Source organism: Ostrinia nubilalis, chromosome 4 (assembly GCF_963855985.1).
Source record: "Ostrinia nubilalis chromosome 4, ilOstNubi1.1, whole genome shotgun sequence".
Lineage (NCBI taxonomy): Eukaryota > Metazoa > Arthropoda > Insecta > Lepidoptera > Crambidae > Ostrinia > Ostrinia nubilalis.
This window is the reverse complement of record NC_087091.1, coordinates 1,308,201-1,326,725: the sequence shown is the minus strand read 5'-3', so window position 1 is coordinate 1,326,725 and position 18,525 is coordinate 1,308,201. Positions and strand designations below refer to the sequence as shown.

The 18,525-nt window shown below is 54.6% G+C and overlaps 1 long non-coding RNA gene across 1 annotated transcript; it reads right to left on the bottom strand.

The window, feature by feature from the left end:
• Positions 1-7,895: 7,895 nt before the first annotated feature.
• On the bottom strand, positions 7,896-8,545 carry LOC135071419 (uncharacterized). The gene is made up of 2 exons (XR_010257243.1): positions 8,350-8,545; positions 7,896-8,174 (listed from the first exon to the last, which is right to left on the bottom strand). It is a non-coding gene; the product is annotated as an uncharacterized LOC135071419 (long non-coding RNA).
• Between the last annotated feature and the right edge of the window lie 9,980 nt (positions 8,546-18,525).

The window sequence follows — 18,525 nt, the reverse complement described above, 5'->3', positions numbered from 1 at the left end:
AGCGCGCAGGTCAATAACCGCTCTCCCCAACCTCGCACAGTTAGGGCACTCAGATATGATGCCTGTGTGTGTAACTGACATGCCGCGCTCTCGACTGGGCCCGCCTCCGCTGCTATATTGCGCAGGTCAGTGACCCTTGGTAGCCGCGTGGTCCGGCGCAGGCGTCGCGCGCGGCGCGCTGGCTGGCCGACGACGATATAGTGCGCTTCCTGCAGTCGCTGCCCAACTGGCGCGCTGCTATACAACCCACGCCTGCCTCCGCTGCTAGTGCGCAGGTCAGTGACCCCCACCCTTCACAGATAGGCCGGCCTGAGAGATCCAGCCAGAAAGAGGTCGAAACCTTACAAAGAAACATCCCATCACGCTGCGTCCTGCGCCCGCCTACACTGCTAGAGCGCAGGTCAGTGACCCTAGGTAGCCATGTTGTACCGGCCGCGCGCGGCCAGCTGGCTGCTGCCAGGTATAACAAAATAGGTTGAGGCATAAGACTTCTGCATCTAAGGAAGGAACACCTCGCCACGCTGTAGCTTGCTCCCGTCTCAACTGTTAGCGCGCAGGTCAGTGACCCTTGGTAGCCGCGTGATCCGGCGCAAGTGTCGCGCGCGGCGCGCTGGCTGGCCGACGACGATATAGTACGCTTTCTGCAGTCGCTGCCCAACTGGCGCGCCGCTATACAACCTACGCCTGCCTCCGCTGCCAGTGCGCAGGTCAGTGACCCACACTTATACACACTCTAGCTCCGAGAGATCTAACCTGATACAACAGAAAACAACAAGCCCAGTGCATCTGAAGAAGGAACATTCCGTCACGCTCCAAGCTGCGTTCACCGCCAGCGCGCAAGTCAATAACCCTTCCATCGCTCTCCCCAACCTCGCACAGTTAAGGCACACAGATAGCTTCAACACGATCTCTGTGTGTGTGCGCCCGCCTCCGCTGCTATATTGTGCAGGTCAGTGACCCTAGATAGCCGCGTTGTACCGGCGCAGGCGTCGCGCGCGGCGCGCTGGCTGGCCGACGACGATATAGTGCGCTTCCTGCAGTCGCTGCCCAACTGGCGCGCCGCTATACAACCTACGCCTGCCTCCGCTGCTAGTGCGCAGGTAGAAGCATTCATCATCATCATCATCTCAGCCATAGGACTGCTGAACATAGATCTCCCCCAATGCTTTTCATGTTTCCCGGTTGGTAGCGGCCTGCGTCCAGCGCCTTCCTGCTACCTTTATGATGTCGTCGGTACAAGCATTACACAACACATATACACAGCTTTAGCTCCGAGAGATCTCCGAGAACAGGAAAGGTTCAAGCCTAATCCCAATGCATCTGAAAAAGGAACATTCCGTCACGCTCCAAGTCGCGTTCAACGCCAGCGCGCAGGTCAATAACCCTCTACACCGCTCTCCCCACCTCACACAGTTAGGGCACACAGATAGCTCCAACACGATCTCTGTGTGTGTGCGCCCGCCTCCGCTGCTATATTGCGCAGGTCAGTGACCCTAGTTAGCCGTGTTGTACCGGCGCAGGCGTCGCGCGCGGCGCGCTGGCTGGCCGACGATGATATAGTGCGCTTCCTGCAGTCGCTGCCCAACTGGCGCGCTGCTATACAACCCACGCCTGCCTCCGCTGCTAGTGCGCAGGTCAGTAACCCCTTCCTCCACCCCTGAGAGGTGCTACGACAAGGTCCCAACGACAGAAGCTAAATCAGATAGCTTTAATATGATCCCTATGTGTATTTCGCACCGCGCTCCAGCCTCCGCTACTAACAGGCCAGTGACTCCACGCAAGTGTCGTGCGCGGCTTGCTGACCGACGAAGAGCGATTGAAGCCTTATGAAGAGACATCCATCCATCATCTTTGTCACCAGTGCTCAGGTCAGTGACCCCAGGCAGCCGCGTGGTCCGGCGCAGGCGTCGCGCGCGGCGCGCTGGCTGGCCGACGACGACATAGTGCGCTTCCTGCAGTCGCTGCCCAACTGGCGCGCTGCTATACAACCTACGCCTGCCTCCGCTGCTAGTGCGCAGGTCAGTGACCCATACTTATTCACACAGCTGATAGACCGCCCCGACCCCGAAAGATCCAGCATAGAACCACAGAAAAGTCTGAAGCCTAATCCCTCTGCAACTGAAAAAGGAACATTCCGTCACGCTCCAAGTCGCGTTCACCGCCAGCGCGCAGGTCAATAACCCTCTCCACCGCTCTCCCTACCTCACACAGTTAGGGCACCCAGATAGCTCCAACACGATATCTGTGTGTGTGCGCCTGCCTCCGCTGCTATATTGCGCAGGTCAGTGACCCTTGGTAGCCGCGTGGTCCGGCGCGCTGGCTGGCCGACGACGATATAGTGCGCTTCCTGCAGTCGCTGCCCAACTGGCGCGCTGCTATACAACCTACGCCTGCCTCCGCTGCTAGTGCGCAGGTCAGTAACCCCTTCCTCCACCCCTCTTTCCAACGACAGAAGCTAAATCAGATAGCTTAAATATGATCCCTATGTGTATGGCGCGCCGCGCTCCAGTCTCCACTGCTAATACACAGATCAGTGACCCCACGCAAGTGTTGTACGCGGCTTGCTGGCCGACGAAGAGACGTTGAAGCCTTATGAAGAGACATCCCGCCACGCTGCAGCCCGCGCCTGCGCAGGTCAGTGACCCTAGTTAGCCGCGTGGTCCGGCGCAGGCGTCGCGCGCGGCGCGCTGGCTGGCCGACGACGATATAGTGCGCTTCCTGCAGTCGCTGCCCAACTGGCGCGCTGCTATACAACCTACGCCTGCCTCGGCTGCTAGTGCGCAGGTCAGTGACCCACACTTATACACACTCTAGCTCCGAGAGATCCAACCCGATACAACAGAAAACAACAAGCCTGACCCCAGTGTATCTGAAGAAGGAACATTCCGTCACGCTCCAAGTCGCGTTCACCGCCAGCGCGCAGGTCAATAACCCTCTCCACCGCTCTCTCCAACCTCGCACAGTTAGGGCACACAGATAGCTCCAACACGGTCTCTGTGTGTGTGCGCCCGCCTCCGCTGCTATATTGCGCAGGTCGGTGACCCCTGGTAGCCGCGTGGTCCGGCGCAGGCGTCGCGCGCGGCGCGCTGGCTGGCCGACGACGATATAGTGCGCTTCCTGCAGTCGCTGCCCAACTGGCGCGCTGCTATACAACCCACGCCTGCCTCCGCTGCTAGTGCGCAGGTCAGTGACCCCTTCCTCCACCCCTCTTTCCAACGACAGAAGCTAAAGCAGATAGCTTCAATATGATCCCTGTGTGTATGGCGCGCCGCGCTCCAGCCTCCACTGCTAATACACAGATCAGTGACCCCACGCAAGTGTTGTACGCGGCTTGCTGGCCGACGAAGAGACGTTGAAGCCTTATGAAGAGACATCCATCCATCATCTTTGTCGCCAGCGATCAGGTCAGTGACCCCTGGTAGTCGCGTGGTCCGGCGCAGGCGTCGCGCGCGGCGCGCTGGCTGGCCGACGACGACATAGTACGCTTCCTGCAGTCGCTGCCCAACTGGCGCGCTGCTATACAACCCACGCCTGCTTCCGCTGCTAGTGCTCAGGTCAGTGACCCATACTTATACACACAGCTCTAGCTCCGAGAGATCCAACTTGATACAACAGAAAACAGCAAGCCTAATCGCAATGCATCTGAAAAAGGAACATTCCGTCACGCTCCAAGCCGCGTTCACCGCCAGCGCGCAAGTCAATAACCCTTCCATCGCTCTCCCCAACCTCGCACAGTTACGGCACCCAGATAGCTCCAACACGATCTCTGTGTGTGTGCGCCCGCCTCCGCTGCTATATTGCGCAGGTCAGTGACCCTAGTTAGCCGTGTTGTACCGGCGCAGGCGTCGCGCGCGGCGCGCTGGCTGGCCGACGACGACATCGTGCGCTTCCTGCAGTCGCTGCCCAACTGGCGCGCTGCTATACAACCTACGCCTGCTTCCGCTGCTAGTGCGCAGGTCAGTAACCCCTTCCTCCACCCCTCTTTCCAACGATAGAAGCTAAATCAGATAGCTTCAATATGATCCCTGTGTGTATGGCGCACCGCGCTCTAGTCTCCACTGCTAATAAACAGATCAGTGACCCCACGCAAGTGTGCGCGCCTCGCTGGCTGACTTAGAGAAATTGAAGCCTTATGAAGAGACATCCATCCATCATCTTTGTCGCCAGCGCTCAGGTCAGTGACCCTTGGTAGCCGCGTGGTCCGGCGCAGGCGTCGCGCGCGGCGCGCTGGCTGGCCGACGACGATATAGTACGCTTCCTGCAGTCGCTGCCCAACTGGCGCGCTGCTATACAACCGACGCCTGCTTCTGCTGCTAGTGCTCAGGTACACAGCTCCTTCGATCGGGCCCACTAGAGTGAGCCCACCGTAGGCTGGACTTTGGTCCAACACCGCGGTGGGCAACCCTCTAGTTGGGTTCGCCACTGATCGGACGCCTTATGCGCTCGATACGGCCCGATCGCGAACGTCGGTCTGCGACCGACGCGGTGACCCCAGTGTATCTGAAGAAGGAACATTCCGTCACGCTCCAAGCCGCATTCACCGCCAGCGCGCAGGTCAATAACCGCTCTCCCCAACCTCGCACAGTTAGGGCACTCAGATAGCTATGATGCCTGTGTGTGTAACTGACATGCCGCGCTCTCGACTGGGCCCGCCTCCGCTGCTATATTGCGCAGGTCAGTGACCCCTTGGCAGCCGCGTGGTCCGGCGCAGGCGTCGCGCGCGGCGCGCTGGCTGGCCGACGACGATATAGTGCGCTTCCTGCAGTCGCTGCCCAACTGGCGCGCCCCTATACAACCCACGCCTGCCTCCGCTGCTAGTGCGCAGGTCAGTGACCCATACTTATTCACACAGCTGATAGACCGCCCCGACCCCGAAAGATCCAGCATAGAACCACAGAAAAGTTTGAAGCCCTAATAGTAATCCCTTTGCAACTTAAAAAGGAATATTCCGTCACGCTCCAAGTCGCGTTCACTGCCAGCGCGCTGGTCAACCCTCTCCACCACTCTCCCCAACCTCGCACAGTTAGGGCACCCAGATAGCTCCAACACGATTCTTGTGCGTGTAACTGGCGACTGCGCTTGGCTCGCTGCTATATTGCGCAAGTCAGTGACCCCACCCTATAGATAGACCGCCCCGAGAGATCCAGTATAGAACCACAGAAAAGGTTGAAGCCTAATCCCTCTGCAACTGAAAAAGGAATTTTCCGCCACGTTGCAGCCCGCGCCCACGCAGATCAGTGATCCCTCTTGGTAGCCACATGGTAAAGTCACGCGCGGCCCGCTGGCTGCTGCCAGGTATAACAAAATTGAGGCATAAGACTTCTGCATCTAAGGAAGGAACACCTCGCCACGCTGCAGCTCGCAGGTCAGTGACTCTAGTTAGCCGTGTTGCACCGGCGCAGGCGTCGCGCGCGGCGCGCTGGCTGGCCGACGACGACATAGTGCGCTTCCTGCAGTCGCTGCCCAACTGGCGCGCTGCTATACAACCCACGCCTGCCTCCGCTGCTAGTGCGCAGGTACACAGCTCCTTCGATCGGGCCCACTACAGTGAGCCCGCCGTAGGCTGGACTTTGGTCCAACACCGCGGTGGGCAACCCTCTAGTTGGGTTCGCCACTGATCGGACGCCTTATGCGCTCGATACGGCCCGATCGCGAACGTCGGTCTGCGACCGACGCGGTGACCCCAGTGTATCTGAAAAAGGAACATTCCGTCACGCTCCAGGCCGCATTCACCGCCAGCGCGCAGGTCAATAACCGCTCTCCCCAACCTCGCACAGTTAGGGCGCTCAGATAGCTATGATGCCTGTGTGTGTAACTGACATGCCGCGCTTTCGACTGGGTCCGCCTCCGCTGCTATATTGCGCAGGTCAGTGATCCCTGGTAGTCGCGTGGATCGGCGCAGGCGTCGCGCGCGGCGCGCTGGCTGGCCGACGACGACATCGTGCGCTTCCTGCAGTCGCTGCCCAACTGGCGCGCTGCTATACAGCCTACGCCTGCCTCCGCTGCTAGTGCTCAGGTAAATAACCCTCGAGCTGATAGACCCAGTATAGAACCACAGAAAAGGAATATTCCGCAACTGAAAAAGGAATATTCCGCCACGTTGCAGCCTGCGCCCGCGCAGATCAGTGACCCCTCTTGGTAGCCACATGGTAACGTCACGCGCGGCCCGCTGGCTGCTGCCAGGTATAACAAAATTGAGGCATAAGACTTCTGCATCTAAGGAAGGAACACCTCGCCACGCTACAGCTCACTCCCGTCTCAACTGTTAGTGCGCAGGTCAGTGACCCTTGGTAGCCGCGTGGTCCGGCGCAGGCGTCGCGCGCGGCGCGCTGGCTGGCCGACGACGACATCGTGCGCTTCCTGCAGTCGCTGCCCAACTGGCGCGCTGCTATACAACCCACGCCTGCTTCCGCTGCTAGTGCGCAGGTCAGTGACCCTCACCGATAGGCAGGGATATCGGACATAGACTTCATAAGGCTTCAATGTCTCTTGTTGTATAGAGATCCAACCCAATACAACAGATTGAAGCCTTATGAAGAAACATCCCGCTACGAATGCCGTCAATGACCCTAGATAGCCGCGTGGTCCGGCGCAGGCGTCGCGCGCGGCGCGCTGGCTGGCCGACGACGATATAGTGCGCTTCCTGCAGTCGCTGCCCAACTGGCGCGCTGCTATACAGCCTACGCCTGCTTCTGCTGCTAGTGCGCAGGCTAGTCACCCACACTTATACACACAGCTCTAGCTCCGAGAGATCTAACCTGATACAACAGAAAACAGCAAGCCTAATCGCAATGCATCTGAAAAAGGAACATTCCGTCACGCTCCAAGTCGCGTTCACCGCCAGCGCGCAGGTCAATAACCCTCTCCACCGCTCTCCCCACCTCACACAGTTAGGGCACCCAGATAGCTTCAACACGATCTCTGTGTGTGTGCGCCCGCCTCCGCTGCTATATTGCGCAGGTCAGTAACCCCTTCCTCCACCCCTTATCCCAACGACAGAAGCTAAATCAGATAGCTTCAATATGATCCCTGTGTGTATGGCGCACCGCGCTCCAGCCTCCACTGCTAATACACAGATCAGTGACCCCACGCAAGTGTTGTACGCGGCTTGCTGGCTGACGTAGAGAAATTGAAGCCTTATGAAGAGACATCCATCCATCATCTTTGTCGCCAGTGCTCAGGTCAGTGACCCCAAGCCGCCGTGTTGTACCGGCGCAGGCGTCGCGCGCGGCGCGCTGGCTGGCCGACGACGACATCGTGCGCTTCCTGCAGTCGCTGCCCAACTGGCGCGCTGCTATACAACCCACGCCTGCCTCCGCTGCTAGTGCGCAGGTACAAGCATTACACAACACAGTAATTAATTCCGAGAGATCTAACCTGATACAACAGAAAACAGCAAGCCTAATCGCAATGCATCTGAAAAAGGAACATTCCGTCACGCTCCAAGTCGCGTTCACCGCCAGCGCGCAGGTCAATAACCCTCTCCACCGCTCTCCCCAACCTCGCACAGTTAGGGCACACAGATAGCTCCAACAGGATCTCTGTGTGTGTGCGCCCGCCTCCGCTGCTTTATTGCGCAGGTCAGTGACCCTAGATAGCCGTGTTGTACCGGCGCAGGCGTCGCGCGCGGCGCGCTGGCTGGCCGACGACGATATAGTACGCTTCCTGCAGTCGCTGCCCAACTGGCGCGCCGCTATTCGCTGGGTGCGAAGTACTAGGTGGGGGGGACATAATCTATCGCAGCGCTCATGGTGGTCAAAAGTAGAAATAATGTAAGCTCTGTCATCAGATGTATCTGTCAATGGCAAAGCGATTCTACATAATACATTTTAATATCATTAATTAATCGCATGAAAAGGGTCCTACTGGGAACTTAAATAAAAGAGTGGACTGTATTTCGATAGGGCTGTTTTAATAGCCGTTTACAATTTGGAAATAACTAAACTATACAACGTGGTAGTACAAAAATGAGTCACAGTAGTTGTTGTGCACAGATGTTTGCCTTATGATGAGAGCGTGAATTATTGAACTCTGCCCTTGTTTTGTTCTTAATTCTTCTACATCTCGGACTTGTCCAGCCAATACCAACAACTTTCCTTTAAATACGGTTTGTGGTTGGAATTTGATATTGTAACTCTCACAAACCCGGTCTTCAAAACGATACTCATTTCGATCTGAAAACGATATTTAATTTATTACTAGCGATACAGAAACATTTAAATATATTTACTGTTATATAATGAAACCGTTAAAGTAGCTTTTTCTTTTTGTTTTACTGTAAAACTACAACTATAAATGAAGTAAACAAACCCTGACACAATCAAAATTAAACACACTTTTTGGACTTACCTCATTTGATTTGAATGACCAAAATGATTTCAAAACCTTTTTTCCACCCAAATCGTGGTATCACAACAATTTATTAGTTGAAAATATTTGTTATTTTTTCATTTCGATATTTTTTCACAAATATACGACCTAAATGTCAATGTGACAGAACCCACAAAGTTGTGGACGCTAGTTGGCGCTGTAATCGTGCACGGAGCCAATACAACCCACGCCTGCTTCTGCTGCTAGTGCGCAGGTCAGTGACCCACACTTATACACCTGTCTCTAACCCCAAGAGATCCAACTTGATACAACAGAAAACAGCAAGCCTAATCGCAATGCATCTGAAAAAGGAACATTCCGTCACGCGCCAAGTCGCGTTCACCGCCAGCGCGCAGGTCAATAACCCTTCCATCGCTCTCCCCAACCTCGCACAGTTACGGCACCCAGAGAGCTTCAACACGATCTCTGTGTGTGTGCGTTCGCCTTCGCTGCTATATTGCGCAGGTCAGTGACCCCAGGCCGCCGCGTGGTCCGGCGCAGGCGTCGCGCGCGGCGCGCTGGCTGGCCGACGACGATATAGTGCGCTTCCTGCAGTCGCTGCCCAACTGGCGCGCTGCTATACAGCCCACGCCTGCCTCCGCTGCCAGTGCGCAGGTCAGTGACCCCTCTTGGTAGCCACATAGTATAGTCGCGCGCGGCCCGCTGGCTATACTGCCAGGTATAACTAAATAGGTTGAGGCATAAGACTTCTGCATCTAAGGAAGGAACACCTCGCCACGCTGCAGCTTGCTCCCGTCTCAACTGTTAGTGCGCAGGTCAGTGACCCTTGGTAGCCGCGTGCCCCGGCGCAGGCGTCGCGCGCGGCGCGCTGGCTGGCCGACGACGATATAGTGCGCTTCCTGCAGTCGCTGCCCAACTGGCGCGCCGCTATACAACCTACGCCTGCTTCTGCTGCTAGTGCGCAGGTCAGTGACCCTCTCCCTCCACAGTTAGACCGCCCCAACCCCGAGAGATCCAGCATAGAACCACAGAAAAGGTTGAAGCCTAATCCCTCTCCAACTGAAAAAGGAATATTCCGCCACGCTGCAGCCCGCGCCCGCGCAGGTCAGTGACCCCAGGCCGCCGCGTGGTCCGGCGCAGCCGCCGACGATGATATAGTGCGCTTCTTGCAGTCGCTGCCCAACTGGCGCGCTGCTATACAACCCACGCCTGCTTCTGCTGCTAGTGCGCAGGTCAGTAACCCCTTCCTCCACCCCTCTTTCCAACGACAGAAGCTAAATCAGATAGCTTCAATATGATCCCTGTGTGTATGGCGCGCTCCAGCCTCCACTGCTAATACACAGATCAGTGATTCCACGCAAGTGTTGTACGCGGCTTGCTGGCCGACGAAGAGCGATTGAAGCCTTATGAAGAGACATCCATCCATCATCTTTGTCGCCAGCGCTCAGGTCAGTGACCCTAGTTAGCCGCGTTGTACCGGCGCAGGCGTCGCGCGCGGCGCGCTGGCTGGCCGACGATGATGTAGTGCGCTTCCTGCAGTCGCTGCCCAACTGGCGCGCTGCTATACAACCCACGCCTGCCTCCACTGCCAGCGCGCAGGTCAGTGACCCTCGAGCTGATAGACCGCCCCCAGATGTTGAGCCCGATACAACAAGAGAGATTGAAGCCTTATGTTCTGTTTGACGTGACGGCGACGACAACACGCATCTCTTTGTTGCTGCTAGTGACGTCTCGCTCGCTCAGTTCTTTGTTGCTCTATTCCGCAAGGTATATTAACTGTGTTATGCATTCGGCTCGCCGCGATACAACCTGCGCCCGCTTTTGCTGTTAACGCGCAGGGATACGATTCTCATGCAATCGAAAAAAGTTCACATTCGAAAAATAATTCGAAGGGTATTGTTCGGTTTTTTCGTCTATTTACACCGTTTGTGCAATCTTAGAAGTTCACAATCGAAAAAGTTCGATCGAAAACCACTAGAACGCTACGAGTGCTAAGTACCAGTCGAACTTGAAATTCGTACACGAATTTACCTGTCAAAGTAGGTACTCCAATTCATAATCCTATGAACTGTGAAATAAAACCAAGAAATGTTGTACATTGTAAGGATATTTTTTTATAAAATCGATTGTAGAATATGAAATAGCCTCTAATAAAACTCGTATGAAGAAAAATAAATTCATTGTTATATTTTTTTCAACGATGACATTGGCATTAATGACATAACCATTTTAACGTGTTCCGAAACATTCAGTACACGTAATGAAATATTTAAAATTAAACCTTTAAAACTTTATGTTTTGTGATACTATGTATTAATTTTACAACATTATTATTAAATTATAAAAATAAATGGGTTTTGTAATCAAATTTCACGAAGTAAAGATAAAATTAATCATACGGAAGTTACAGCGTTTTTAAAAACGTCGCAACGGACCGTAACAGGAGTTCGTATACGGAAAAAATTCGATTGCATGAGAATCGTATCCCAGGTCAGTGACCATCTCCCTTCACAGATAGACCCTAAAGATCCAGCCCGATACTACGAAAGAGGTACGCCTCCGCCGTCAACATGCCAGATCAATGACCCCTTCTGGTAGACGCGTGGTGCCGGCGCAAGCGTCGCGCGCGGCCTGTGACGTCACCAGCCTCCCTAGAACCTGGGCCTAGTTTAATTTCATCGCGGTACTCAAACAGACCTGGGCATCGGGGTTGTTACTATTTTAATAGCAAACAGAGGAGGCCACGTACTGAAAAACGCAGTGTGGGACGTCAACCCACAAGGTGGACTGATGACCTCATAAAGGTATCAGGAAGGAGCTGGAGGCAAGCCCCTACCAACCGGGCAATGTGGAAATCGTTGGGGGAGGTTGTTGTTTGTATCACAGAATAATAAAGTACTACGTACCTTCTGTACGCGGTTTTACTTCGCGAAGGTATTTAAAAAAATGTATGCTCAATGTCATTAACAATATGGTGTAATTTAGCCTGTCTCAAGAGTCAAGCACCATTTTGTTGACAAACGTCAGTGATCGGCACTGCGCCGAAGCTATAGGGCAGACTTCGGTAAAATGATGTGACGTGAGGTGCCAAACTGCGGAAAATGGCGGAGGAAATACATGATTTAGCATGAATAATGTTAACTACTTATTTACCTCTCAGTGTCTTGAGGCAACTTAAAAAAGTACATTCTGTGTTTTTATTATTATTTAGGCAGTTAAATACTGCACAGTATTTAGTACACCATTTTCTTTATTTTCTTCCATCATACACAAGAATACGCGTGGGTGAGTCAATGTTCGCTCGTATGTGAGGCCTTGTCGAATAGTATCCTGTAGGTGGGCCATCGTGCGTGTTTTGTTTTCGATGTAAACTCGCGGAGATGAACAGGCCTGTTTGTATGTTCAGCAGTAGTTCCTGTGGCTGAAATGGTTTATGATAATAGAAAACAAATTGCCTAGCTTAATCTTTACTTTGATTCACAGGAGCTCAACCAAGCGTACGAGCGCGAAGCCGAAATCCTGGGCTCAAGCTTAGGCGACGGTGCCGTGACGCGGCGCGAGCTGCTGTCTGACGTCACCGCGCTGGCTGACCTGGCGCTCATGTGCGAATCTATGGTGAGTCCCATATTTAACACCCAATGACTTTTGTTTTTAGATTTTATGAACTAAATAATAGCGTCGATACGATGCTGCGACTGGTTAACGTGACGTCAGTGGCTTACATATCTGTTTACAACTCAAGCTCCGATAGCGATTTGAAACCTTAAATGTAAATTGCTGTTATGTCCTCGCTGTTAAGTGCTTGAATTTGTTACTCTTACCGTTAGATAATTCCTGGCAATTAGTGGTGACTGAGTTTGTTCCGGCGTTTCTTCTCAGCACTTGCCATATGTTTGTCTCGAAGCGCTGGTAGGGCCCAAAAGATAAGGAGACATGTAAAGTGCCCCATAACGGCTACCTTTTTTTATTTTTACTATATTTTGACGTTCTAATTTGAATAAAATATTTTTGATTTGATTTGAATAATACTTTTTTTTTACTTGGTACCTGATTACTTTAGTTTTAGATTTAGTGTAGAACCTCCACGATGCTGCGACTGGTTAACGTGACGGTTCTCATATACTGAGGTTTGCATATCTGTCTACAACGAGATTATGCGAGTGTCAACTCACTTGTTATGATGTTTTTACACCATAATCATGGATGTTTATTATGCATACGCATCCATTATCTAGTCACCATAGAATGAGCTTAGCAAGACCATCTAATATTCTGAGTATCTAACCTGATTGAGCTAACTTCTCACCTCGCTGGAATGCGATTCTCCCTCCCACTTACCTGCACCTCGTCCGTACCAGAGCATCGTTGTGACGTCACGGCTGCCAGGTACGCTAACTCGACCGGATTCACTCTATAGCCGTTGTCATACTTGGTGTATTTTTCAACAGGATTGGCTCGCAACCAACATCATGACACTGCCGACCATAATCGGCGGGTCGGGCATCAAGCTGAGCGACAAGTTCATCGGCGACATCAACGCTGCGGCTGCCATCTTTGAGGAGATCGCTCACAAGTGCTTGCTCTTCCTTCATCTCGAGGTCGGTGATGTAAAGCTTTCATTGATGTGGTTGCTATAACTGTGTGCTTACGCCCGTATTCTCAAACATTACTATGAGGACTCACTGCGCGTGGACACACGGGGTGACACACGAACCAATCACAGAGCTCTATTCAACGCTGTGCGTTCGATTTGCTGAATACGGGCGTTACTCTCCTATCTTACGTCAGTTTTCACTGATTACTGCACTGATTTTGTGCCTAATCGAACTCTGTCTGTTTTAGTTTTAACATAGACACAACTTTAACTCTAAACGCGTAGGATATCCTGTGGGGTTATTACGAGTCTTCTTAGCAACCGTTTGCTATCTGTACACACGGCCACACTGTTAACTATCCATTTCCGTTTTTGCTCTCGCTCTAATCAAATGGTGATTCTTTGCGATAGAACGAGATGGCATGACTGGTAATAGGCAGTTAACACAGTTAACACTGTTGCTGATAGTACAATTGCAATGCGACTATGAAAAAAAGGATAGAAACTAGCGCTATCTGCTAACTAGCGTTATTCGTTGTCGTAGCAGTCGCGTTAACAGCAACTGGTTGCTAAGGTCTGTAAAACGCATGCGGAACGGGCACCCGCTCCGTCCGTACGCGTAGACCCTCACAGTACGTCATCATCATCATCATTTCAGCCACAGGACTCAATGTCATTAACAATATGGTGTAATTTAGCCTGTCTCAAGAGTCAAACACCATTTTGTTGACAAACGTCAGTGATCGGCACTCCGCCGAAGCTATAGGGCTGACTTCGGTAAAATGATGTGACGTGAGGTGCCAAACTGCGGAAAATGGCGGAGGAAATACATGATTTAGCATGAATTATCATGAATAATATTAACTACTTATTTACATCTCAGTGTCTTTAGGCAACTTAAAAAAGTACATTCTGTGTTTTATTATTATTTAGGCAGTTAAATACTGCACAGTATTTAGTACACCATTTTCTTTATTTTCTTCCATCATACACAAGAATACGCGTGCGTGAGTCAATGTTCGCTCGTATGTGAGGCCTTGTCGAATAGTATCCTGTAGGTGGGCCATCGTGCGTGTTTTGTTTTCGATGTAAATTCGCGGAGATGAACAGGCCTGGTTGTACTAACAACACCCATTCACAGTACGTACTAATAATAATGTGTTTTCAGCTGCGTATCGCGTGCTTCTACTACCTCGGACAGGAAGAGACGGCGTCTAACTCGGAAGGCGAGGCGGGCGCGGGCGGAGCAGCGAGACTGGCTCACGCTCTGCTGGCTTTCCACGAGTGTGCTGCGCCACTTTTGGCACCGCATCTGTTAGCGGTTAGTGAGCCTTATTGCCTTGGAAATAGGGAGTATTATTGCAGAAGGATCGACGCTGCTGGCGGTTAGTGAGCCTTATTGCCTTGGGAATACGGAGTATTATTGCAAAAAGATCACAGAGGGTGAGAAAGGCGAGGGCAGTGCGGCGAGACTGGCTCATGCACTTCTGGCTGGCCTTCTATGAGTGCCTGCAGTGAGCCTTACTAGTGTAGGAATAGGGAGTATTATCGCAGAAGGATGACTCAGGATGAGACGGGCGCGGGCGGTGTGGTGAGACTGGCTCATGCACTTCTGACTGGTCTTCTATGAGTGCGCCGCACTTGCTAGCGTTCAGTGAACCTTATTGGTGTAGGAATAGGGAGTATTATTGCAGGAGGGTGGCGCGGAGAGACTTGCTCTTGCGCTGCTGGCCTTCCACGAGTGCTCTGCCTCACTGCTGGCGCCGCATTTGCTAGCGGTTAGTGAGCCTTATTGCTTTGGGAATAGGGAGCATTATTGCAGAAGGATCGACGCTGCTGGCGGTCAGTGAGCGTTATTGCTGTATGAATAGGGAGTATTATTGTAGGAGGCGGGCGCGAGGGACGCGGCGAGGCTTGTGCACACGCGCGCTGATAGATTTCCACTAGTGCGCCGCAATTGCTGGCAGTTAGTGAGCCTTGTTGGTGTAGGAATAGGGAGTATTATTGCAGAAGGATCAAGGAGAGGCGGGCGCGGGAGGAGCAGCGAGACTGGCTCACGCGCTGCTGGCTTTCCACGAGTGTGCTGCGCCGCTGTTGACACCGCATCTGCTGGCGGTTAGTGAGCCTTATTGCCTTGGGAATAGGGAGGCGGTCAGTGAATCTTATTAGTGTAGGAATAGGGAGTATTATTGCAGAAGGATCGACGCTGCTGGCGGTCAGTGAGCTTTATTGCTGTATGAATAGGGAGTATTATTGCAGGAGGCGGGTGCAAGGGACGCGGCGAAGCTTGTGCACGCGCGCGCTGATAGATTTCCACTAGTGCGCCGCTGCTGGCGGTCAGTGAGCCTTACTGGTGTAGGAATAGGGAGCATTGTTGCAGAAGGATTACTCAGGATGAGACGGGCGCGGGCGGCGTGGTGAGACTGGCTCATGCACTTCTGACTGGCTTTCTATGAGTGCGCCGCACTTGCTAGCGTTCAGTGAACCTTACTAGTTTAGGAATAGGGAGTATTATTGCAGAAGGCAGGCGCAGGCGGAGCCGCGAGACTCGCTCACGCGCTGCTGGCCTTCCACGAATGCGGCGGTTAGTGAGCTCTGTTGCCTGGGGAATAGGGAGCATTATTGCAGGAGGTGGGCGCGGGCGGCGGCCTGCGTCGGTCAGTGAGCCTTATCAGTGTAAGAATAGGGAGTATTATTGCAGGAGCCCAAAGCGAGAGATGCGCGGGCGGCGCGGCAAGTCTCGCGAATGCGCTGCTGGCCTTCCACGAGTGCGCCGCACCTGCTGGCGGTTAGTGAACCTTATTGCTGTAAGAATAGGGAGTATTATCGCAGGAAGCGGGCGCGAGCGACGCGGCGAGGCTTGTGCACGCGCGCGCTGATAGATTTCCACTAGTGCGCCGCACTTGCTGGCATTTAGTGAGCCTTGTTGGTGTAGGAATAGGGAGTATTATTGCAGAAGGATCAAGGAGAGGTGGCGCGGGCGGAGCCGCGAGACTCGCTCACGCACTGCTGGCCTTCCACGAGTGCACCGCGCCGCTGTTGGCTCCGCACCTGCTGGCGGTTAGTGAGCTCTGTTGCCTGGGGAATAGGGATCATTATTGCAGGAGGCGGTGTGGTGAGGCTCGCACACGCTCTGCTGGCCTTCCACGAGTGCACCGCGCCGCTGTTGGCTCCGCACCTGCTGGCGGTTAGTGAGCTCTGTTGCCTGGGGAATAGGGATCATTATTGCAGGAGGCGGTGTGGTGAGGCTCGCACACGCTCTGCTGGCCTTCCACGAGTGCACCGCGCCGCTGTTGGCTCCGCACCTGCTGGCGGTTAGTGAGCTCTGTTGCCTGGGGAATAGGGATCATTATTGCAGGAGGCGGTGTGGTGAGGCTCGCACACGCTCTGCTGGCCTTCCACGAGTGCACCGCGCCGCTGTTGGCTCCGCACCTGCTGGCGGTTAGTGAGCTCTGTTGCCTGGGGAATAGGGATCATTATTGCAGGAGGCGGTGTGGTGAGGCTCGCACACGCTCTGCTGGCCTTCCACGAGTGCACCGCGCCGCTGTTGGCTCCGCACCTGCTGGCGGTTAGTGAGCTCTGTTGCCTGGGGAATAGGGATCATTATTGCAGGAGGCGGTGTGGTGAGGCTCGCACACGCTCTGCTGGCCTTCCACGAGTGCACCGCGCCGCTGTTGGCTCCGCACCTGCTGGCGGTTAGTGAGCTCTGTTGCCTGGGGAATAGGGATCATTATTGCAGGAGGCGGTGTGGTGAGGCTCGCACACGCTCTGCTGGCCTTCCACGAGTGCACCGCGCCGCTGTTGGCTCCGCACCTGCTGGCGGTTAGTGAGCTCTGTTGCCTGGGGAATAGGGATCATTATTGCAGGAGGCGGTGTGGTGAGGCTCGCACACGCTCTGCTGGCCTTCCACGAGTGCACCGCGCCGCTGTTGGCTCCGCACCTGCTGGCGGTTAGTGAGCTCTGTTGCCTGGGGAATAGGGATCATTATTGCAGGAGGCGGTGTGGTGAGGCTCGCAAACGCTCTGCTGGCCTTCCACGAGTGCACCGCGCCGCTGTTGGCTCCGCACCTGCTGGCGGTTAGTGAGCTCTGTTGCCTGGGGAATAGGGATCATTATTGCAGGAGGCGGTGTGGTGAGGCTCGCACACGCTCTGCTGGCCTTCCACGAGTGCACCGCGCCGCTGTTGGCTCCGCACCTGCTGGCGGTTAGTGAGCTCTGTTGCCTGGGGAATAGGGATCATTATTGCAGGAGGCGGTGTGGTGAGGCTCGCACACGCTCTGCTGGCCTTCCACGAGTGCACCGCGCCGCTGTTGGCTCCGCACCTGCTGGCGGTTAGTGAGCTCTGTTGCCTGGGGAATAGGGATCATTATTGCAGGAGGCGGTGTGGTGAGGCTCGCACACGCTCTGCTGGCCTTCCACGAGTGCACCGCGCCGCTGTTGGCTCCGCACCTGCTGGCGGTTAGTGAGCTCTGTTGCCTGGGGAATAGGGATCATTATTGCAGGAGGCGGTGTGGTGAGGCTCGCACACGCTCTGCTGGCCTTCCACGAGTGCACCGCGCCGCTGTTGGCTCCGCACCTGCTGGCGGTTAGTGAGCTCTGTTGCCTGGGGAATAGGGATCATTATTGCAGGAGGCGGTGTGGTGAGGCTCGCACACGCTCTGCTGGCCTTCCACGAGTGCACCGCGCCGCTGTTGGCTCCGCACCTGCTGGCGGTTAGTGAGCTCTGTTGCCTGGGGAATAGGGATCATTATTGCAGGAGGCGGTGTGGTGAGGCTCGCACACGCTCTGCTGGCCTTCCACGAGTGCACCGCGCCGCTGTTGGCTCCGCACCTGCTGGCGGTTAGTGAGCTCTGTTGCCTGGGGAATAGGGATCATTATTGCAGGAGGCGGTGTGGTGAGGCTCGCACACGCTCTGCTGGCCTTCCACGAGTGCACCGCGCCGCTGTTGGCTCCGCACCTGCTGGCGGTTAGTGAGCTCTGTTGCCTGGGGAATAGGGATCATTATTGCAGGAGGCGGTGTGGTGAGGCTCGCACACGCTCTGCTGGCCTTCCACGAGTGCACCGCGCCGCTGTTGGCTCCGCACCTGCTGGCGGTTAGTGAGCTCTGTTGCCTGGGGAATAGGGATCATTATTGCAGGAGGCGGTGTGGTGAGGCTCGCACACGCTCTGCTGGCCTTCCACGAGTGCACCGCGCCGCTGTTGGCTCCGCACCTGCTGGCGGTTAGTGAGCTCTGTTGCCTGGGGAATAGGGATCATTATTGCAGGAGGCGGTGTGGTGAGGCTCGCACACGCTCTGCTGGCCTTCCACGAGTGCACCGCGCCGCTGTTGGCTCCGCACCTGCTGGCGGTTAGTGAGCTCTGTTGCCTGGGGAATAGGGATCATTATTGCAGGAGGCGGTGTGGTGAGGCTCGCACACGCTCTGCTGGCCTTCCACGAGTGCACCGCGCCGCTGTTGGCTCCGCACCTGCTGGCGGTTAGTGAGCTCTGTTGCCTGGGGAATAGGGATCATTATTGCAGGAGGCGGTGTGGTGAGGCTCGCACACGCTCTGCTGGCCTTCCACGAGTGCACCGCGCCGCTGTTGGCTCCGCACCTGCTGGCG